Here is a 23,950-nt window from a genome sequence, read left to right as displayed (position 1 = left end):
TAATTGTCTTCATAATGTTAACCACGTATAGTTAACGGAAGACGTAGAGACGATATTCCGAAACGAATACGTATAGCGTAAGTCAAACGTTGGAATTAGAACAGAGACCCCACGTACACAAATTTGCTGTGGCGGGTATGAAATATAAACTCCGTTACTCGCTCGTTACCCTTGAAGGACAGTTGAATGGGCCGAAAGGAGCCGCCACATAACAGCGTAGTTACCTGCTAACTTCGAAAGAAGGTAGATGCGGTCCCTAGCGCAACTTATAACATCGTCGAAAATAAGTGGGGGGGAGCTTTGGTACACCCTGTTAAAAAAACGGAAAAATGGAGGCGGTACAATTGGAGAGCGATCCGCCTTCACCAACATGCATAAGCAATTCATTAATAGTATATATATATATATATATATATATATATATATATATATATATATATATATATATATATATTACAAAAAACTAATAATAAAAAAAGTTGCATGGCGCGAGACTCGATCCGGCGACCTTTGGATTACGAACCCGACTGCTTACCGCTGCGCCACGACGCTGTAGAAAACTATTAATCGTAGAGAGTATTTCACGGCAACGGTTTATTTTAACTATCGATTTTCTCGACAACGGGTGAGAAGTGCATCTTGGTGCTTTGCCACATTACACCTCTGGCCATGAGCTTTAATTATGTGCGGTATGAATCGAATCTGAATTTCGCAATTGGCGGCCTCCCCTTGTTAGTTTCCTTTGTGTTATCGCTGGCGCGGAGTGTGTCGAGGGGGGAGTGTCAGCGCACGTGGCTTGAGGCCAGTAGGGACTGCGGACGGTCCATCGGTTGTGTGGCCATTGGCACTGTTTGTGCGGAGACAGGTCGGCTGCGAGTGTACCGCTAGCGGCTGCACCGAAGTTTCCACCACCCCTTTCAGTGTGCCCCAGCTGAATTGTGTTCCCTCGTGTCCATGCTGTGCGCTTTTAGATGCCGACGTTTTTCATTGAGCTGAAATTAAGGAATAACGACTTCTTGATGTAGTAATGTTTGGGATCTCTAGCACTGTGATATGCCCGCCTCTGTGACTCTCGCTTTATGCAAACGTCGGCTTCCGCGGCCGTTGTCCAGTCAATAAAATTCTTCTGGGTTTGGGGCCGCATTGTCAACTATACAATTCCGACATTCCAGTGACTACTGGCCGGCCGGAGTGGACGAGCGGTTCTAGGCGCTGCAGTCTGGAACCGCGCGACCGCTACGGTCGCAGGTTCGAATCCTGCCTCGGGCATCGATGTGTGTGATGTCCTTAGGTTAATTAGGTTTAATTAGTTCTAAGTTCTAGGGGACTGATGACCTCAGATGTTAACTCCCATAGTGCTCAGAGCCATTTTTTGCGGGTTGCATTGCGTGTCGTCACTGGCGGAAATAGGCGTTTTCCATTGAAGTTTCCTTTATTCTTTATTGCTCGCCTTTGGTGGAAATGGGAGTAGCGTTGTTTACTAACTGCCTAGTATCGACTAGGGCGCGTCAGCACTCTGTGTACACTCCGCCGCTGTGGCCTACCGCACGCCTGTTGCTTTGTGAGAGCTGTCCTTCCGCAAAGCTGTCACTGCTGGCAGCCAAGACGCTGGAAGTCGGTACCAGTCGTCTCCGTGTATAGTGTCGGGGAGCTTGACTATTTCTATAGCCTCTCTAATCTTCATCCTCAAACTAAACGGCTATTTCGCCAGCACGCGGTCCTCTCGAAATTCAATCTTCGTCCTGTACTGTTCCTGGTGTTTTGCCACCACTGATTTGTTGTATTGTTTGAGACGGATATACCTCTCGTGTTCAGATAACCTTGCGCTTATTGAACGCCCAGTCTCACCTACACACACCAATCCACATTCGCACCCGACTTCATAAATTCCGGCTGCGTGAAACTTGTCAATTGTATCTTTCGTCGAGCTCAGAACGTCTTTTATTTTGTTGTTGTTACGAAAAATCGTCTTACTACCTGCCCGACGGAGAACTTTGCCCAGCCGGCCGCTGTGGCCGAGCGGTTCTAGGCGCTTCAGTCCGGAATTGCGCTGCTGCTACGGTTGCAGGTTCGAATCCTGCCTCGGCAGGTTAGTTAGGTTTAAGTAGTTCTAAGTCTAGGGGACTGATGACCTCAGATGTTAAGTCCCACAGTGCTTAGAGCGATTTGAACCACTTGATTTGATTTTTGCCCATTGCACGTATGGCAGCAGGACGGTGTTCCCTGCTTCGTCCTGTATTTCCCTATTGTCCTCCTCCTTTGGCGCCAAGTTTTATGTATCATCCTCATGTCGCAGCCATTAGCTCCAAAAATGGTCCTGAGGTTCTGTGGGTCAGGTTTGAGATTGTGTTCATCGCTGATCCTGTAGGCTCTCTTAGTTAAAGTTTGTAGGGCATATTTCTATCGCTTAGGATGGTGGTGGGAGTATGCTTGCAGGCACCTGTCCATGTTGGTGGGCTTTATATGGACTCTGTGTCCAAGCTTCCCATTAGGCTTACGGTAAACTTGCACGACGAGGAAACGCAATACGCCACTTTCTTCTGTCTACATGGTCAAGTGAATTTTGCTGTGTTGCTGATTGAGATGTTGGTGAGGCTTCTGAAGCCCTTATTCTCCGCGTGGCCAGATGAGGGTCGTCAACATATTGTTACGCCATTCTGGGCGTAGTGGTGCGGACTAGAATACAGTTTCCTCGAACGATTGCATAAAAACGTCTGCTGCGACAGGCGACAGAGGGGAACCCATAGCTACACCGTCACTCTACTTGTAGAAACCCCCTTTCCATCTTAAAAGCCGGCCGAAGTGGCCGAGCGGTTCTAGGCGCTACAGTCTGGAACCGCGCGACCGCTGCGGTCGCAGGTTCGAGTCCTGCCTCGGGCATGGATGTGTGTGATTTCCTTAGGTTAGTTAGGTTTAAGTAGTTCTAAGTTCTAGGGGACTGATGACCTCAGAAGTTAAATCCCGTAGTGCTCAGAACCATTTGAACCATTTTTTTTCCAGCTTAAAGAGGTGATCGTCAAACAGTGGAGCACTAGCTCTCAGATACCAGGTGCCATGCGTTCCTCTAAGATGTTCCTGGTGTCCGTCACGGGTACATTCGTGAATAAAGGCTTGACGTCAAAACTGACCATCAGATCCGTACCCGAGACACGCTTTTCTTTCAAAAGAGCTACAAATTGGATGGAGTCGTTAATGAATGAATCCGTCTGTCTCACTAGATGTCTAAGCTTCGGAGCCAGTTCTTTCGCTAGTTGGTAAGTCGGGGAGTTAATACTACTCACTATCGACCGTAAAGGAAAGGCTTCTTTGTGGACCTTTGGTGCACCATATATTCTTGGTGGAATGAGTCTTCGAGCCCTGTCAAGTTCATTCTAGTTTGCTTCAGCAGTGCTTTCGTCGATTTCATTACCTTGGCTGTCGGATCTGGCTTAAGTTTTTGGTAAATGGGTTCACTCAAAAGACCCTCCATTCGCTTGTCGTAATCTACTGTGTCCAACACTACGGTGGCATTTTCCTTGTCCGCCTGTATTACCACTACCTGGGAGTTGTTCTTCAGCTCCTTTACGGCTGACGTCCCACATAAAATCGAACAAGGCCAGGAATATCTGTTTCTTTCAAACTCTTTTTCTTTTTGGAGTACGTCCTGCAGCACTTATTATTTCTTTATTATTTACTTTATTGTTGAGCCGTGGCGATGGCTCCTTATCGATACTTCCCTGCCTTCCGTAGTCTATGGCGCCACATTTCCCTCTGTGTATCGATTCTGCTTGTGAAGCAACATCTCTGCCGATGCATCAAGGAGGCGGCGGAACGCAGAGCGAGCCAGTACAAGGAGGGCAACCGAACGCCTGGGTACGGAGGACCAGGACGACCAGCGGCTGGCAACCAGAGGCAGCTATATTTCTCTGGTTCTTGATTTGGTCATGGTCTTAGCGTTTTTGCGTGCTGCAATTTTTGGAGGCACGGTGCCCGGTTGTACGAGTTCCATTCGTCTTGACGTCCACTGGTTTGTGATTCAGGCGATTCAATGCTGTGTACGATTGGATATTTATTGCTTCCCTGACAATATCCAACTTGTCTCACCTTGTGTACCTTTCGTGCACAGTTGTCATACTCCGAGAGCTTCTGGTTTTGCCTGGTCTTGATGGCTTCCTGAAGGGCTGAATTTAATTTAGTGTGATTACTGATTGGGCCTGTTTTCTTATTTTTTGGTACTTTTTTATTAATTGTGTATTTGTGCCTTTCAGTGCTTCTCTAAGAGTGGTTTTCTGCCTTATTTATTGCATGTGTAATTTGGGCACTTGAGTCTACTTATCACGGCCAGAGGCAGTTATTATTTATCCTCTTAGTGTACGGGTGATTACTTTGAGGATTGCCCTGTTTTATTTAAATGTTGGTGGGCACTATTTTAAGTAAGAATGTTGTTAACTGAAATTTAGTCCTTTAGTATTATTTAAACAGTTTTGTGGTGCAAGTGGGCGTGAGTTTTCTTATGGATAGCTACGGTAAACTTCTGATATAACTGAAATGTTTAATTAGGCATATGAACACCTGAATGTAAATTGAATTTAAAAAAATGGTTCAAATGGCTCTGAGCACTATGGGACTTAACATCTATGGTCATCAGTCCCCTAGAACTAAGAACTACTTAAACCTAACTAACCTAAGGACATCACACAACACCCAGTCATCACGAGGCAGAGAAAATCCCTGACCCCGCCGGGAATCGAACCCGGGAACCCGGGCGCGGGAAGCGAGAACGCAGCCGCACGACCACGAGCTGCGGACAATTCAATTAAATTTACTAGTTGTATTTTCTGCTGCAGTTTATTTTAGCAGTAGCCTTTTTATTTTTTTTAATCCTGTTTGTCTAATGCCTATGAAAGTTGTTATAGATTTCCTTGCTTAAAGCGCTGGTTAAGTAGCTATTGGGTACGATAATTTATTTAATTCAAGTTCTGTAGAGGTAAGCTCATTCCTTCTTGCCTTATTCTAATACACGACAACAAACGGCTTGGTGGCCTCACTGTTATCATCTGTGTTGCCGCTGAGCCGATGATTACTATTGTGACTAGCCAGTTGATTAAAGCATGAGGCCGCCTTTAATTCTCATGTTCTCCTTCCTTGAATAGATATCTTTGTTACGAGTGTGAAAGATAAGTTGCTACTCTGTGATATATTCCTGTGAGGGCTTCATTTGTAACTGTTAAATCGCTTCTTTGGCCCTGACTTATTTAATGCCTTTTGCTAATAGCTTGTGGGCGACTTCTCTACGCCTCACGTGCGCTGGGACCTGTTCATGTTACGCGCCGCCTTGTTATTTGTTAGCTTGTCTCGTGGCGCGGGGAATGGCCTAAGCACATTAATTCAGGTTGTCTGTTGGAATAAGCAACTTAAGTTCTCTTGTGTGCTACATGCTCTATGTTGTTACTGAAAATTGTACCCTTTCCCTCACATCATCTTTCTTATTAGAGTTTTAGATTTAAGTAATTGTACTGTACCCGTTTTCTCTCGACCGTTAGGGGTTCATAGTTTATTTGAAGATGTTTCTTTTAACTGTCTTCAGCCTGAACTGCCATCTTACTGCTTTCGCATTGTATCCTCTAGAGGCACTTTAGTGTTATTTCTTTAAATTTCTTTAGAAAAAAAGGGGAGGGGTATATTCTGCTTTAACAGTACATTCGCTTCTTTCCTTGGTATATGGAACTGTTAATGTCACTTTGAAATAACTTGTTGCCCTTTATGAAATTATTGATCTATTATAAATTGTAGCGGTTTCTGCAGTTAGCAATATAGCTTGGTCGAGTGCAGACTGTGAGTGGGAATAGGCCCCGAGGCCTCATTTTTACCATTTTCTTAATGTTAAATGATACTGTTCTTTGTGTGTTTATCTCTGTTATACATTTTCCACATATTTGACCATCGGTTTGTAACGCCGGAAATGCATATCCTCCTATTTCCATCTATTCTACTATTATTTTTTTCCTTGTTTTGTTACCTCAAGATATGACATTTCTGTCTCTTTATATATTGTAATTGTTTTACTGTTTGTATATATATATATATATATATATATATATATATATATATATATATATATATATATATATATATATTTATGCACTTATGTCGATGTATAATTGGTTTGTTTCGTAAATATTATTTGTATTTTTACGCTGGGTCTTGCCTAGGGAAAACTGCTATCGAACGATTACATCGATAGGTCGTGTGAAGAATCAAAGTGTGTAGGATCTTTGGTAGTGTTAACTCTGCCGCGTGGAGCGCGGGCAGAGCAGGGGGAGTCTGGCTGGAGTAGCGAGTGGAGCAGGTGTGTGGTGTGAAGCTCCCGCGAGTTGCCGCGCTTTCGGGGTTTGGCAGCATGTAATTGCGCTCGACTGGCGATGATAGTTTCTGATGGTGTCGCGGACGGGAAGCATTAGCTGGCGCACATCAAGAGCCCGTTTCGTCTGGTGACCGTGTCGAGAAGAAGGCGCGCCAACATCCAGCTTCTGCAACAGCGACGGCCGACAATGAGTGACTGTCGCCGCCTCCTCGATCGACGGCTTCAAACCTTCAATCAACCAACAAGGAAGACTGGAAGCACGTAAAGTTTTAGAACTGTATGGCAGACCTCAGCTTTTCAAACTTTTAAAATTGTTGCATCACAAAATTACAGCTACTTAGCATGAAACTTTGTTGCTCATTGGCCCAATTGCATTACCAAGCAGGGTCCCTTCCTTTTCCGAAATGAACCCGAGTGTCGTTGAAATTCAAACGCCAGCATAATTCCATTTCAGTGCTTTAATTTCAAAGTTCAGTTAAAGTATTCATAGCTGGCTACAATACTTAGATTACACAAGCACAAATTAAGAGTGCTAGTTTTGTTACCATATTTTAGCTTACCTGTGACTGCAGCTCAGCTTGGTACGTACTAAATTTTACTATTGTTAATTGTTCAGAATCATTTAATTCAAGTTCGAAGTTAAATCTCTTATTTCTAAATTGCGTAGATTCAAGTAGCTTTTGAAATGATTGTTGAGGTAGTCCAAGACTAACCGTATTTTACTGAATTTCGATGTGCTTCAGAAAGAAAGCTCACTTTTAACTTTAGTCACTAAATTAACTTTCGATTTTCCGGTTTTGTTAATTATTTTGCTAAATTAAGTCAGAGTGTAGCGAAATTTATTACTTCTGACAAACTTTCAGTTTTCGCACTACACGTGTCAACCTCCAGTTGCCACGCTTCTAGTGCTAATTATATGTGTAATAACCTTTCTTTTTCAGTTACTATAGTAATTGTCCTTAGGACTGGCGACCGTAATTTCCCCCAAATCTCAAATATCTAATTACCGCTAGTTAATTGTTATCGTAACGGCCGCAATTTACTTTCTTTATTAACTTTACCCCTTTTCAAAATTAATTTCCACCAATTTCATTTGCTTTTTTCCTTTCATTTAGATGTAACCCTTTCCTCCCTCTTTACCGACAGATTAACTTCGGTGACGATTGCTTTTCCCAAATTTCCATTAGGTACACGCAGTTTAATTTTTCACTGTCATTAAGGTCGATAAGTGAGGGGGAGGTTACACGTGGCGACCTGGTGACAGGACAATCTTAAGTTTTGAGGTTGTTCTGGACACGAGATTTGTATGGTGCAAATCTCGTAACAAAGTACTGGTTACGTACAGGCCGTTACGTCAGCGAGAATAAGTAGTGGGAGTAATCCTAATTATATTTGAGATTTGGCATTTATATTGAAAATTATTAAATTGAATGAAGGCAACAATTGCCAAAATTTGGTAGACTTGGATACGGAACAATCGGTCGAACAGTGGGAAACGCGCACCCCGGTACCCATTGTTCAGGGGCAGACGGCTAGCATGAAAGACGCGACCGCCGAAACGCAACAAAGAGCAGAAATGGAATTCCAAACTTTAGAAAATGTTTCGGAATCGGAAGTGAAAATCAAATCTGAATCCCTTGATGACGAATACTGGGGGGCAATTAAAGAGGAAGCCGCTACGGAAGTAAAACCGGTAGTTTCCGGGAATTTAACTGATTTATTGAATGTTTTGACTAACGAAATCAAGAGTCAATCGGCCAAGCAAGAAGATCAGGCTGCCAAGCAAGAAGCTCAGGCTGCCAAACAAGAAGCTCAGGCTGCCAAGCATGAAGCTCGGGCTGCCAAGCAAGAAGCTCGGGCTGCCAAGCAAGAAGCTCAGTCTGAAAAATTTGAACGGATGCTAGACAATCAGAACAAAGCTATTAACGTTGTTATCAACAATGTTGGAGTTGTTAACACAAAAGTTGATAAAATCAAAGAAGATATTGTTGTAATTAATACCGAAATCGGTAATCTTAAACAGGAAATGATAGGCGTTCAGGCGGAAATTGCGAGCATAAATACTCGTTTTAATTCCGAAATTAGCAGAATCGAGGAAAGTGTAGGAGAATCAGTTGCTCCGATCATCGAGAATAAGGTGACGGAACAAATTCAATTAGTGAAAAAAGAGGATCAAAAGAAGGTGGAAACTTTAAAGGCTTTAGTATCCGAAGTAGATACCAAAGTGACGAAGCAGGCTAATACCTGCGAAGAGAAAAAGAGGGAAGTGGAAACGCTTGCGTCAACCACTTGCCAAGTAATTACGAGAGTGTCGGAATTAGAAAAGAAACCTGACGAAAAACAGAGCTATGTGCCAATCTATGCACATAGTTCGGAATTGTTGACGAAAGAGGAGCGGTTCGGCCCCTTGAAAAAAGGCGGTATACACGCGACGGATTTCATTAAGAATTGTGAAAGAGTTTTACCCAGATCATGGACTGATGAGAGAAAAATTAATGCGATTATTGATGTGTTGGCTGGTGATGCCAAGCGTTGGGGCTTAAACCTCAACATTACGAACCTGACTTTTGACGAATTTAAAAATTTGTTTCTGGCTGAATACTGGTCAGAGCAAAAACAGCAAAGTGTCTGGCGCGAATTTGTCGTATCGAGGCCTTTCGATGCGAATTCGCGCGGTTCGATGAAGGAGTTTTGTGAGGGCTGGATCCGCAAGTTGGAATACTTGCGTGATCGCCGCACGGAATCCGAAATAGTCTGGGAACTCTACAAAAAGCTTCCAGATTATAAAAAACGCTACGTAGGAAGCAAATACAGGACAATAAATGATTTCGTGGAAAGAGTGGAGGACGAGGACAATTGGCGCAATAATCGCGACAGTGGTAGAGGCCGTGGTAACAACAACGGGTACCACAGCAACCACAACAACGATAACCATGGGAATAATGCATACCGCAACCATGGCAGCAATAACAATAATGGTTCGGACCGTAATAACAATCGGTACAATGCAAATAATAACAGGAATGACGGAAACCAGTATCATACTAACGTGATACGGGCTTCACAGAATAGTACTAACGCCAGAGGGTGTGATCAGCCGCCTCAGCAGCATCCGAGGAGCGTATCTGTTGGGACGAGACAGGGAAACCATTAGCCGCGCCGGTGAGGGGCCGACCGGGCGTAGAGAAATTTTGGCGGCCCAATAACAGGAGAAGACTTAGGTGTCGTCGTGATGAAAATTCCGTATGGAATAATCAACGGCGGGAGAGTGTGCCAGTGTTAAGAGAAAGGAGTGCGCCCACAAGTAGTAGATCAGCTGTATACACGGCAGTAGAAAATACATTCACTGTCAGTGAGAACAATTTAAGTAGTGTTCCGGAAATCGATTATAAAGTGGCAGCTGTAATACCCACAGCGGAACTGGAGATTGAGTTTAAGAATGATTCGCAATTGTTGAGAGAAGATCAGATGTCGGATAACACGTCTGTCATTGAGCGAGGGGATGCAGAGAGGGATGAGGTCTGGTTAAGGCAGTTCGGTCGCTTATACGACGAAATAAGAGATTACAGGGGCCTGTACGGGAGAAGTATTTATGGAGAGCGCGGGCAGAATTTGCCGCGTCTCGTCCCACAGGAAGATAGTATTTGTGAAGTGATGGAAAGTTCTGGCCCTAACCGGCAGACTTTACCAGAAATAGTTGATGTTAATGGGGAGCACGAGCAAGATTCGTCGTGTTTCGTCCCGCAGGAGTTAGATGTTGAAGTAGTAACGGAAAGTTTTGGCCCTAACCGGCAGACTTTACCGAAAGTTATAGTGGTAGAAGCAGCCGACCCATCCGACGCAAACCTCCAGTTTAAACATTGCGAGAGTATTAAGGAGAAAGATTACGAAAATTTTAGTGATAGCCGGACACAATTGGTAGAAAAGCACATAGATTACAGCGTGTATGAGGTTAGAGCTGACATTATACGGTCAGACGATTGCAGTGTGGGTTGCGCAGATCTAGAGGAAGTAATTGCAGATACTACTGGGCATATTTCTCCAGGTAGATTGGCAGATGAGATCAATCTGACTAAAGAGGAATCAACGAAGGTGACAATTAGTGAATTGATAGCAAAGCAACACTCAGTAGTTGACAAGTTACAGGAAAAGGTTTCGGTATTGGGGGCGAAGCTACAGACTAAGCCTCAGGACAAACGTGTTGAAATTAAAACTGTATGTGAACAGAGGCTGAAAAAGCCGCCAGACAAGCCGAATTTAGGATCAAAGCCGGATGGTTTTTTCTGGAATGACCTGGATATAGACGAGGATTTACTGTGGGAAAATAAAGAAACAGTCGAGGACAAGTGTAGACGGGTAGTAGTGTCTGTTAATACGCACGACCTACAACTAAACGTGTTGATTGACACCGGTACAGAACTGAGTGCTGTATCTGGGAAAATATTTGAGTTACTGAAAGACAGACCCGGCATCGTAGTTATGCCAGTAACAGGAGTGAAAATTATCGGTTCTACTGGGAAGGCCAGTAAACCGGTCACAAAACAGATTTTTGTCAACTTCGAGATATGTGGGGCACGATTTGAACAAGAGTTTGTCGTCGTGCCAGACTTAACTACGGAAGTAATTATCGGGTTAGATTGGCTATTAAAGTTCCGTGCAGTGATTAACTGCGAAAGCAAAACTTTGACATGTATGTCACTAGATAAAACAATGGTAGTTGGTTTTGACGAGGCAGGAGACGGTGTGCATAGGCAATACCAGCCTATACACATTGTTAACTGGCCGGATGACATTGACGTAGGAATGAGTTTGAACTGCCGTAACATGAGGAATTTCGGCATTGACAAAAGTGTAGCAAGTGAATTGGAAGAGTTAATCAAATTCCCTCCACGGATTAACATTAGTATTGATGTGAAAAAAGATCGTTTGCGAGAAGTAATGAAGCTAAAAGCCGATGCTCGCATACGTCGTCATGACGCTAAAACGCGTTTTGCTAAGTTTGCAATCGGAGACGTAGTACTTGTAAAAGCTCATGAGAAATCGAGCGAGATAGACCATGAAATCTCTAAATTTAAGTTTGTTTATAATGGACCATATAAAGTCATTGGTATACCTCACACAAATGCTTATTGCTTAGAGTATCCAAGCTCTGGAAAACTATTAGGTATACGGAACATTGTAGACTTGAAATTGTACCGACCTAGGATCGATTAATACCACACAATGGGTAATTTGTACGGTATGTAAAATAGAGTGTAAGATTTACCGATTTGCTAGATTGCCATGCTTTTCACTGACCAAGGTCATTAAAGAAGTTGTAATTAATAAGTAATTAATTTTGATTAATCAATTTAATTTTAATCAATTTAATCATGATCTAATCAACTGAAAAATCCAAGCTGCTAGTTTAAGTTTTCAGCTGAATCACAGTAGATTAAGGAATGTAAATATGATTTTGTAAATAGCTGTAAGATTTCATAAATATGTGATTTACTAGTCATTGCCGATGTACTTAGACGCTGTTTTAAGTTTCAGGCTAGTACATGCGTGTGATGATGGACAGTGTTGAGTTATCCACTGTGACAGTGTTTATGGACTCCTTGAGATTACTCGGGAGTGAGTTTTTCTGAAAGAATTCAGTGAAACGGACGTTCTGGAAACGCCGTCACAAGGGCGAGTGAGATTAAGCGTGCCGCACACGCGGGCGCAACAATACTGGCGAGGCGAGCCGCTGTCGGCTCTTGTGCCGCTGTTGGCTCTTGTGCCGCTGTCGGTGTTCTTTGCACTTGCGAGTACGGAAGGCGGAATTGTTTTCCTTCCTGGACAGCTGAAAGAATTCTGCTGTTAATATTTATGTTTTTGTCGATCTGCTGTACATTATTTTCTTGTTTAGCGTTAAATAGATTCTCGTGACGAGAATATTAATTATGAAAAGGTTGTATAAAATGTGTAGTCTATTTAATTATTTATTTGCGTATTTTGATCTACCTGTTTTTATGACCATGCACTCTAATTAATTTTGCAAATAGTATTCCATTTCTCATAGTGTTACGAATTTTGACGATTTTGGAATAGCTAAACCATTTTCTATATCTTCTATGAATTTTAATATGTTGTCAACCTGTTTTATTTTGTGCAAGATGACAGAGTGGAATAAGATTAGGAGTGTCTCCACTCAATTATTATGGTCTAAAAATTGATTTATGGTTAATTAGACGAATGCTAAATTTTGTTGATGTTTTGAGCATATGCATTTCCGCTGCTTCTTTTTTGGGACATTTTCTGAGTCTGTTTACGTTACACGAACATCCTCAGACAATGTGGGGCACGTGTAACGCCGGAAATGCATATCCTCCTATTTCCATCTATTGTACTATTATTTTTTTTCCTTGTTTTGTTACCTCAAGATATGACGTTTCTGTCTCTTTATGTATTGTAATTGTTTTACTGTATATATATATATATATATATATATATATATATATATATATATATATATATATATACAAACAGTAAAACAATTACAATACATATAAACATATATATATATATATATATATATATTTATGCACTTATGTCGATGTATAATTGGTTTGTTTCGTAAATATTATTTGTATTTTTACGCTGGGTCTTGCCTAGGGAAAACTGCTATCGAATGATTACATCGATAGGTCGTGTGAAGAATCAAAGTGTGTAGGATCTTTGGTAGTGTTAACTCTGCCGCGTGGAGCGCGGGCAGAGCAGGGGGAGTCTGGCTGGAGTAGCGAGTGGAGCAGGTGTGTGGTGTGAAGCTCCCGCGAGTTGCCGCGCTTTCGGGGTTTGGCAGCATGTAATTGCGCTCGACTGGCGATGATAGTTTCTGACATGGTGTCGCGGACGGGAAGCATTAGCTGGCGCACATCAAGAGCCCGTTTCGTCTGGTGACCGTGTCGAGAAGAAGGCGCGCCAACATCCAGCTTCTGCAACAGCGACGGCCGACAATGAGTGACTGTCGCCGCCTCCTCGATCGACGGCTTCAAACCTTCAATCAACCAACAAGGAAGACTGGAAGCACGTAAAGTTTTAGAACTGCATGGCAGACCTCAGCTTTTCAAACTTTTAAAATTGTTGCATCACAAAATTACAGCTACTTAGCATGAACCTTTGTTGCTCATTGGCCCAATTGCATTACCAAGCAGGGTCCCTTCCTTTTCCGAAATGAACCCGAGTGTCGTTGAAATTCAAACGCCAGCATAATTCCATTTCAGTGCTTTAATTTCAAAGTTCAGTTAAAGTATTCATAGCTGGCTACAATACTTAGATTACACAAGCACAAATTAAGAGTGCTAGTTTTGTTACCATATTTTAGCTTACCTGTGACTGTAGCTCAGCTTGGTACGTACTAAATTTTACTATTGTTAATTGTTCAGAATCATTTAATTCAAGTTCGAAGTTAAATCTCTTATTTCTAAATTGCGTAGATTCAAGTAGCTTTTGAAATGATTGTTGAGGTAGTCCAAGACTAACCGTATTTTACTGAATTTCGATGTGCTTCAGAAAGAAAGCTCACTATTAACTTCAGTCACTAAATTAACTTTCGATTTTCTGGTTTTGTTAATTATTTTGCTAAATTAAGTCAGAGTGTAGCGAAATTTATTACTTCTGACAAACTTTCAGTTTTCGCACTACACGTGTCAACCTCCAGTTGCCACGCTTCTAGTGCTAATTATATGTGTAATAACCTTTCTTTTTCAGTTACTATAGTAATTGTCCTTAGGACTGGCGACCGTAATTTCCCCCAAATCTCAAATATCTAATTACCGCTAGTTAACTGTTATCGTAACGGCCGCACATTTACTTTCTTTATTAACTTTACCCCTTTTCAAAATTAATTTCCACCAATTTCATTTGCTTTTTTCCTTTCATTTAGATGTAACCCTTTCCTCCCTCTTTACCGACAGATTAACTTCGGTGACGATTGCTTTTCCCAAATTTCCATTAGGTACACGCGGTTTAATTTTTCACTGTCATTAAGGTCGGTAAGTGAGGGGGAGGTTACAGGTTGTTATTGTTGAGAGGGAGTCTGATCATTACTGTGTTTAATATTATTTGTTATTTGAATAAATGTAATCAAAGGACAAGTTACATTACTACTTTGCGTTGTTCTCCCTCATGCTTCCTTGTCCTTCCATGCTGTGCAAAGGGGTTATCAGGAGTTTTTTAGCTTAGTTTTGGAGTTTTTACTGCGAATCTTAGCTATGGCGTGAAAAACGTGTGTAAGAGTCGCCTGCATTTGTTGTAGCTACTTAACGTGCACGGCTCTGTCTCATGCTCCATGCATGCATGCTCGATGTCTTCTACAGTGGTAAATGCTTCTCATTGCTCTACTTTTAGTAAAGAAAGATGTCTGCAATTCTGCAAGTGGGGTATAATCGCTGGGCCACTGCACCTGCTTTCATGAATGTATCGGAGGTACTGTTTTGTTTTTTAACTCTTTGACTTACGAGTACGTCGTTTACTATCTTTTTCTTTCTAAGGTTTGCATATTAGTTGGTGATCGTTGTCTAGGCAAATGCCCCGATTATCTAAATCCGAACGTATGCTTATTTCACAACGTATTAGTTCTACGAGCGTATCTGAATCCAATGTTCGTAAAAAATTCCTTAGGTATTTTATTACAGCTGTTCACGATGGTACAATAACATACCTATTACGTTCCCTTTAGCATGTCTGTAGATAATCTGATGATACTCTACAAACGCAAAACACGTAATTAAAGCAACACTTTAGCAACGAAGACCGTTTTATTCAAAAATCCATTTCACTCTTTGTTTCTTATTGGAAAAACCAGAAAGACATCGTATGAATTGTGACTATTTTCAGTGCCTCCATGCGATGAGGATAACCGAAGCCCTATGATTACCGTGTGTTGTACAACTAACTGCATTACTTCTGCAGTAGACTCAGCTACTCTGAAGTGAACTCTTCATTACGATTTACCATCTGTGCTGTCGTTCGTTAGCGCGAGGAGCAACTTAGCGAGCACGTTGTTGTACTTTACAGTCTTGACGTACTAGTGCTTTGACATTGTTACAGTACATAGCGAGCATTTTGTGTGTACATTGCATCTGCTCTATTGCGACTGTTGTCCCAAGCGCAATCACGAGAGCATAAATCATCAGCCTGGCTCCCGGCAGGCGAGACTTAGCCGTACATTTACCACAACACAAAACCACACAGAACTAGTAATTAAATATGATTTACACGCTGAAAGTTCATGATTTATCATGTTTATAGTGCGGAACGTTCGAATGGTGTAGAATTAAAATATTGGCACTTCTAATGTAAACGATAAAAAAATTTGTTACAAGGAAGTTCAGTAGCGTGTAAACTGGCGTGCATATCACTTCCAGGAAATTTTATAGTTCTCGTATTTATTTGACTGACTGAATAAACCCATTGGTCGTAATCTTCTACCCGGTCCGGCCCATCGTTGTCTTTCATGCACTGTGTATAAATCAGCCTTACTAAAACTTTTTCTCCGGAAGGAATTTGCTGTCATTCAATGCCAATGCGTGACTTATACACGTACAGAACATTGTAGTATGCTCCTTGATGCAGTATCTTCTGATCAAGAAAAATTATTGGTCGAAACTGATAAAATTTATCTACTCTAGAGTGTGACTGTATCAATAAAATAAATAGGCCTACTATAAACAATTATTTCCGACATGGGTTCATCCATATAAACATTATGCTGGTGTGTGGGAAAAAAACAAGACTACTTGACGAACAGGAAAAAGAAGAATATTTGAAATGTTCCCTTGACTGCTGATGTATATTGACTCACTCCCTTAGAAGTCGGTTCTATGTCTAATGACCCTGATAAAATGATTAACTGCACGGAAAAGAAACAGTGGACGAATTCACGTCTTTTGCGGGTAATGCTTTCTCTGGGGAATACTAATGTAGATAGGACAGAAACATGTACACTGAAGAGTCAAAGAAAGCGATAAATCTTCCTAATATCGTTTAGGGCTCACGTGAGCACTCGGAAGTGCCGCAACATGACGTGACATAGACTCGACTAATGTCTGAAGTAGTGCTGGAGGGAACTGACACCATGAATCCTGCAGGGCTGTCCGCAAATCCGTAAGAGTACGAGGAGGTGGAAATCTCTTCTTAACAGCCGTTGCAAGACATCCTAGATGTGTGATTCAACCCAGAGGAGTGTTCCTGGGGCCACTCTGTAGCAATCCTGCACGTGTGGGGTGTCGCACTGCCCTGCTGGAATTTGCCCGTCGGAATGCACAATGGACGTGATTGGATGCAGGTGATCAGACAGGATGCTTACGTACGTGTCACCTGTCAGTCATATCTAGACGTATCAGGAGTCTCATATCCGTCCTACTGCACAAGCCCCACACAATTACAGAACCTAGTCCCTTGCTGACATTCAGGGTCCATGGATCCATGAGGTTGGTTCCATACCCGTACACGTTCATCTGCTCCATACAATTTGAAATGAGACTCGTCCGACCACGCAACATGTTTCCAGTCATCAGCAGTCCCATGTCGGCGTTGATGGGAACAGACAAGGCGTAAAGCTTCATATCGTGCGTTCGTCAAGGGTACACGAGTGACCTTCGGCTCCGAAAGCCCATAGCGATGATGTTTCGTTGAATGGTTCGCACGCTGAAACTTGTTGATGGCCCAGCATAGAAATCTGCTACAGTTTGTGGAAGGGTTGCATTTCTGTCACTTTAACGATTATTTTCAGTCAGTCGTCGTTGACAACTCACTTGATATCAAGTCTTTGAGTGAAGCACTAGTTGAATTCACGACATCCTGAGATATATGGCTGTACATGACATTTTCGTTTATTTCAAGAGTTGCGTATGGGGCATAAAGATGGCATAGTGAAATGGTGAAACTGGTAGCCTTCAAAATAAAATAAAATAGCATCTTAAGATACACGGCTGTTGACGAATTTCGTTGCCAGTGACAGTTCATCGCTTACAGCTCACAAAAATTGTTAATTTTTTTTATATAACTCTGAAGTATGTCATTGCTATAGCTCTTCAGAATAGGTTTTTCTTTCCTGTGAAGAGGGATGCCATTCCGGACCAAGGACTAGGATGAGAGTGGAGAGTAGTTGAGGGGAAAGGAGCCCTGACCGGAGGAAGTGGGGTGGGTTCTTTTAGATGTGTTATGGTAGGATGGGCATATATCACGGAAATTTTCATCAGGAAGGCGATTACAGTTTCATTGGAAGAGGATGTGGAGGGTGTGGTGGTAGAGGCGCGGCAGAATGCCAGGCGCAGTGAGCAGGCTAGCGTCAAATCTTCGGCTAACGAAGGATATGCAGAGATGTTGAACATGGAATAGGAGGGAGGGAAACTTTATAAGTTGGTTGCGGATGTGGCTGGGCATGGTAACAGGATTCGAAAGGCTAGGCAGTGTGCATGTTGTTCGAGGATCAAATGGTTCAAATGGCTCTGAGCACTATGGGACTCAACTGCTGTGGTCATCAGTCCCCTAGAACTTAGAACTACTTAAACCTAACTAACCTAAGGACATCACACACATCCATGCCCGAGGCAGGATTCGAACCTGCGACCATAGCAGTCGCACGGTTCCGGACTGCGCGCCTAGAACCGCGAGACGACCGCGGCCGGCGTTCGAGGATCTGTAGGGCGTGAGAAAAGGACGGAGAAGCGGAAGTCCTTGACACATTTGCATATTAAGGGATTTATAGGAGTGAAGGGAGGTATTTTAGCGTATTAGTTAACTGGAGAGGACTGTCGTGAATGGTAAGGTGAAAGTCGTGAAGACGGAAGCTGGGGGTGTTTCGGCCTGTAATTATTCCTGCGTTTTGGTAGGGTCGATTTTGAGGAGCAACCAGTAGCTCCTCAAAATCGACCCACTGGTTCCTCCAGCAGGTGAACTGATCGAGATGGAACTAGGGGGATCGCTGGGATTTCTGGAGGGTACGACAGAGCGTGAGGAAGGCAGTGTCATCGGCATACTGGAGGACATGAACAGGAGGAGGGGAATTGACATGTAGGACAGGAGAGAGGATAGAATCTTGGTGCACATCTGCAATGGCATGGAAGATACGGGAATTGGTGCTGTTGATGGTGACGTAAAACGAGCGTTTGGGGGGGAAAGGAGGCGATGAGGCTGACATAATTTATGGGAAGAGCTTTGGTCTGGAGCTTGAAGAGCTGATAAAAATACAGTACCAAATATAAAGTTACATGGAGTACATAAATCACAGGTGTCTTAAATAAGTAATGTAACAACAACTTGTTTGTGCAACAATTTGACAGACGAATCTATGCCATTTTAAATGACTCTAAAATATTACTTTGACAAGTACGTCAAGAATCACCAGTAAAACAATGAGGTTAAACAAAACTAACCTGGGGGAAATTTACAGTGGAATGGTAGGAACGGCCTCTTGTGTCTTCTAGATGAATAAACTATCAATAGATGGCATGACTATAGCGACGCTGTTATACAATATAATTTCATCGTTATCGTCAGCTACTTATTTGATCACATTAAGAGTCATATACACTGTGCAGTTTTTTAATGTAAAATGGATAACAGAAGAAAACACCTGTGTTTTACGTACAACATGTAGCTTTATATTTGTTACTGCAATTTTATTAGGTCATCTGGAGATAGGCATACCCCCAAATGCGTAATGAATAAAATAATCGGATCTAAGAAGCGTATAGTATCTGTTTTTCTGCTACCACGCAGCTTTCCTCAGATCCTTATAATTTTTGTGGTTAGACTATATAGTTTATCCAGTGGCTATTGGTCTTTGTTGGTATGACTGAGCGACAAGTGCGCCCGTCAACATTCATTCTAATCCTCAAATGTCCAGCAAGCGTAGGATTTTTTTGACAATCACCACTGCTAAGCGAGAAAGCTTGCTGCGAGTGCGTGAAATGTATTTGTGTTAATGTTCCTGGAAAATATGTCGCAGAAAGATTTTTACACTAACTTCACGACTCATCATGAGGAGCTGGAAGAGATTTTATTTATTTGCCTTTGGTTTTAACCATCTAGCCAGAGGAGTGAGAAATTACAAATCGGGTATACAATACTGTATATACAGTATATGCATTGAACAATTAATACCTGTTGAACTTCATGATACACTCTATACATCACACATTCAACACAACCCATACGTCACAAATTCTCAAGCTGGATCCTTTATGTCCGACTTATAAATAGATATTCAATTCGTGCAGAAACAGGGTAATACGGCCGTAGTCAGTTGTAGACAGCTGCCGAAACAGGTCCGTCACAGACGTAGGTTGGAGAATCCCTGCTCTTATCAACGCCCTGATAATCTTGTGGCGTTATCTGTCATAACGCGAACACCTTAGCATTATATTAGGTGGAATTCGCAGTACGAAGATAGCTAAATTTTTACCGTATAAAGATGTGAACAGCCGAGGCCCACGAGAAAGGCAGGCCGCGGCGCGTAAGTCACGAAGGTGTTTGAGCTCGCTCGCTGGCACAGCTCAGCAGACAAAATGCGTTTCTAAACCTGTTAACTCGCAGCTGGGCTTGTAAGTACTAACGAGAATTGCATCTTCCACTGGAATCTGCTATTATTAAGTCTTGCTGATTATCAGAACCACAGCAAAATTTAATTTAAGATCAATACACGATATAAATGGTATAGCGGCTTGTTTATAGCATTTAGTCTCTTCTGCTTAACAGCATTCATTACATGCTGGAAGTGGTGCTTTATGCAACTGATAATCATTTTAGCATGATTTTATTTTATTGTACGCGAGTACAGCCGTAACAAATTATAAGTAGGCCCATGGACTTCCCATCATTATAGGACTAATAACAGTAAGATTTCATAATAGCGGATTTCGGTAGAAGATTCAGTTTTCGTTTGTACGGACACGCCTAGTTAGGAGTTAACAGGTGTAGAAACGTAGTTTGTCTGCTGATTTGAGCGAGCGAGGGAGCGCAGGACTACCTCCGTGACGTTTGCGCCCCGGCCTGTCTTTCTCGTAGGCCTCGGAACAGCCGTGACCCAGCAGGATGTGCGCCAGAGTAATGGTATGACGTCGAGAGCGCTTGGTTTGAGAGAACCAAGTTTTTTTCCGTAATGCTTGGCTGTATTGCGGTGTACTGTCTCCCTTTGTACCGTTATGAGATCTGCCATGTCTGTGACCTATCATGAAGGACTTGTTTTTTACCTAACAACAAAATCTGTGTGTGATGTACAAGCACAATAAGATTGATCATCAGTCACACTTTGTTTTGCTAGCTGGTACACCAACCTGTTGCATGAGATACCAGTATCCCTTGATCCATAATAAATGGACACGTTTATGTTGACTTTCCCTCTGATGGATTCACATAATTACATCAATCACATAGCGGTTAGTGCTGAAATCCTATTACTGGTTTCCTACGTTTTTCCGGTGCACTCTTGGAAGAGATAACAGCCAACGTGAGTGGTTGTAGCTGGCTTACAGTATGTCAGCTGATGGACGGGAATGCAGCGATATTAAGCCCTTGAAATGATGATTGTACAATTTCACTTGCTTGGTTGAATTGTATACCGAACACGTATTTGCCTGGCCACAGCTTAAGTGTATTTATTGAACTGAATTGAAGATTTAACGCTGATTAAGGAATTTTACGGCGCATTGGTTGTAACTGTTTTTGGAGAACACAGTTAATCTTATCTTGCAGTAGAGATTCTTGACTTCTTATTTGTAGTGTGTTGGTGCATTGAAATGAAATGACGTATTTGTGTTATTGATTTTAAATATACGAGGGTTGGTACTTAGTGGCAACTATTTATTCACAACCGATACAAAAGAGTTACATGTTTGGGCATTTTACGTGCCACTGTCATTACCTCCCTTTCCTGTTCCAGTCGCGTATGGTTCGCGGGAAGAACGACTGTCTGAAAGCCTCCGTGCGCGCTCTAATCTCTCTAATTTTACATTCGTGATCTCCTCGGGAGGTATAAGTAGGGGGAAGCAATATATTCGATACCTCATCCAGAAACGCACCCTCTCGAAACCTGGCGAGCAATCTACACTGCGATGCAGAGCGCCTCTGTTGCAGAGTCTGCCACTTGAGTTTATTAAACATCTCCGTAACGCTATCACGGTTACCAAATAACCCTGTGACGAAACGCGCCGCTCTTCTTTGGATCTTCTCTATCTCCTCCGTCAAACCGATCTGGTACGGATCCCACACTGATGAGCAATACTCAAGTATAGGTCGAACGAGAGTTTTGTAAGCCACCTCCTTTGTTGATGGACTACATTTTCTAAGCACTCTCCCAATGAATCTCAACCTGGTACCCGCCTTACCAACAATTAATTTTATATGATCATTCCACTTCAAATCGTTCCGCACGCATACTGTCCTTCAAAGTAGTCACCAGCATTGTGTAGAACCCGTTACCAGCTATGTGGATTGCGTAGTATATCGTTAGCACAGCTGTTATGTTGATGGTGCGAGTGCCTGTCGAATCTCTGGAAGAGTTCTGAAGCGAATGCCACGAAGTGGTTCCTTCATCTTCGGAATCAAATCAGTCAGAAGGACTTATGTCCGGGGTGTATAGTGGACGGTACAGTACTTTCCAGTCCCATCGACGGAACAGAGCAGCCACAGCTTGCGCTGTATGCGTCCGCGCATTGTCATGCAAAATGATGGGTAGGATGCGCAGAAAAGTGTCGCCGCTTCTTTCGCAAAGCTGGTCGTTGGTGATGCTCCAGAAACGAACAGTAATACTGTGCATTGATGGTCTGCCACGGAGGAACGTAATGCGTTAGGGTAACACCATCACAGTCGTACACGAGAATCACGATAACTTTAGACCAGTCCATTCGCACCATCAACAGAACAGGCTCTGCTAACGGCATACTACGCCTTCCACATCGCTGGCAACGAGTTCTACACAACGCTGGTGACCACTTTGAGGGACAGTAACAGGTGCAAACATGTAACTCTTTTGTATCTGTGGTGAATAAGTAGTTGTCACTATTTAAGTCGCAACCCTTGTAAGATGCTGAAATTATCATAACGTGGGAAGATTTAAAAACGTGATAAGTAATTATTCTTAGGAAAAGTCATAAATTGCGTTGAGTTATATTTTATTGGTTGTGGTTAGGCACGAACTTTAACTTGAAATAGTGGTAGTTAGACGAATATTTTTAACAGGGCAATGAAATGAAACGAAATGTCGTGTGGCTAGGGCCTCCCGTCGGATTGACCGGTCGCCTGGTGCAGGTCTTTTGAGTTGAGGCCACTTCGGCGACTTGCGTGTCGGTGGGGATGATAAGATGATGAAGACAACACCCAGTCCCTGAGCCGAGAAAATCTCCGACCCAGGCGGGAATCGCACCCGGGCCCATTTGCGTGGCATTCTGACGCGCTGACCACTCAGGTATCGAGACCGACAACAAGGATATTCCAACTAATAATCATTGTGCGTTCACAGGGGACTGATCTTAGACCTCTTCAGTTTAGGACAGAAAGAAGGTCAGCATCGGTCCCTATGTAACCCGTATTTTATTTCAGATATAGGTTTCAGCTAACAGCGCAGCTGCGTTAGTTGTCGCTGCACCTGCATCAAGTATTAAAATCTGCGCGTCCATGTTTCGGAGGGTGGAAGGTAAACACACTTAACAGCACCGATTATAGCATCCTCCTCTCAGTGTGCAGACCGATACAGTGGTGTGGCTGTTGTTCAGTCTAAATTTTGTGCGACAGAGAAAAGCGTTGTGGCAGTGAGAGCGTCAGACTCATGTTTGTTTGGTTAGCTAAGATTCTTTGTTTCGCCGAACGACTTCTTTGTTAGCAGCTTTCGTTGCTCTTGCTTAAAGCCCCCTTTCCCAAGCTAAAAGCTGGATAATCGCCAAGAGATGTTCTCTGTGAAATTGCGTGGATAATGCTTAAGTCTGTTGTATCTCCCGAAATCTCTATAATCTCTGTACGGTCTTAGTGCTTCAGGGCTTCTTACGTTAAACTCGGTCAGTGTAAATTATCGGCCTTGATGTGAAGAACAAGCAAGCGACTTGTTTCTATGGATATTATTGTGCGGACTGGTGTAGGGGTCACTCAGTGTGTCATCGTCTGACAAGACGCTTTGTTATTTTTTCTTCAATCCTGCCCAGGTGCTGACACATTATAAAATACATTCGTACTTTTGCCAGAAGTGATACTGGTCATCTGCACTGGGCAATAAACGCAGTCACAATATTCAGTCAGATTTCACACTCTGAATATATACGAAGCGCTGGCTTTACATTGAAAAATGATACTGAAATGAAATTGGTTAGGTGCATGTAGGAGTCGTTCTCCGAGGGTTCCGTACAAATTTGTTTACGTATATATCCATTACAGCTTCGAGGATGTTTTAAGTCTTAAGCCACATAACAAGTGACAAAAGAAATATATTTTTGCGTGTTATAGCTATAAATTAACAATTTTCTGATTTCTTCGTTGACTTGTGCTGTGAGGCTTTGCGCTTGCGAAATTTCATGAGTCTAGGTTTACGGGAAGTTCCCTATAGGCTTTAATAAGTGAGTTTGTGGGTGTCAAAATATATGACAGAAA

The sequence above is a fragment of the Schistocerca americana genome, chromosome 6 (genome assembly GCF_021461395.2).
Source record: "Schistocerca americana isolate TAMUIC-IGC-003095 chromosome 6, iqSchAmer2.1, whole genome shotgun sequence".
Taxonomy (NCBI): Eukaryota; Metazoa; Arthropoda; class Insecta; order Orthoptera; family Acrididae; genus Schistocerca; species Schistocerca americana.
This window is presented reverse-complemented; position numbering follows the sequence as displayed.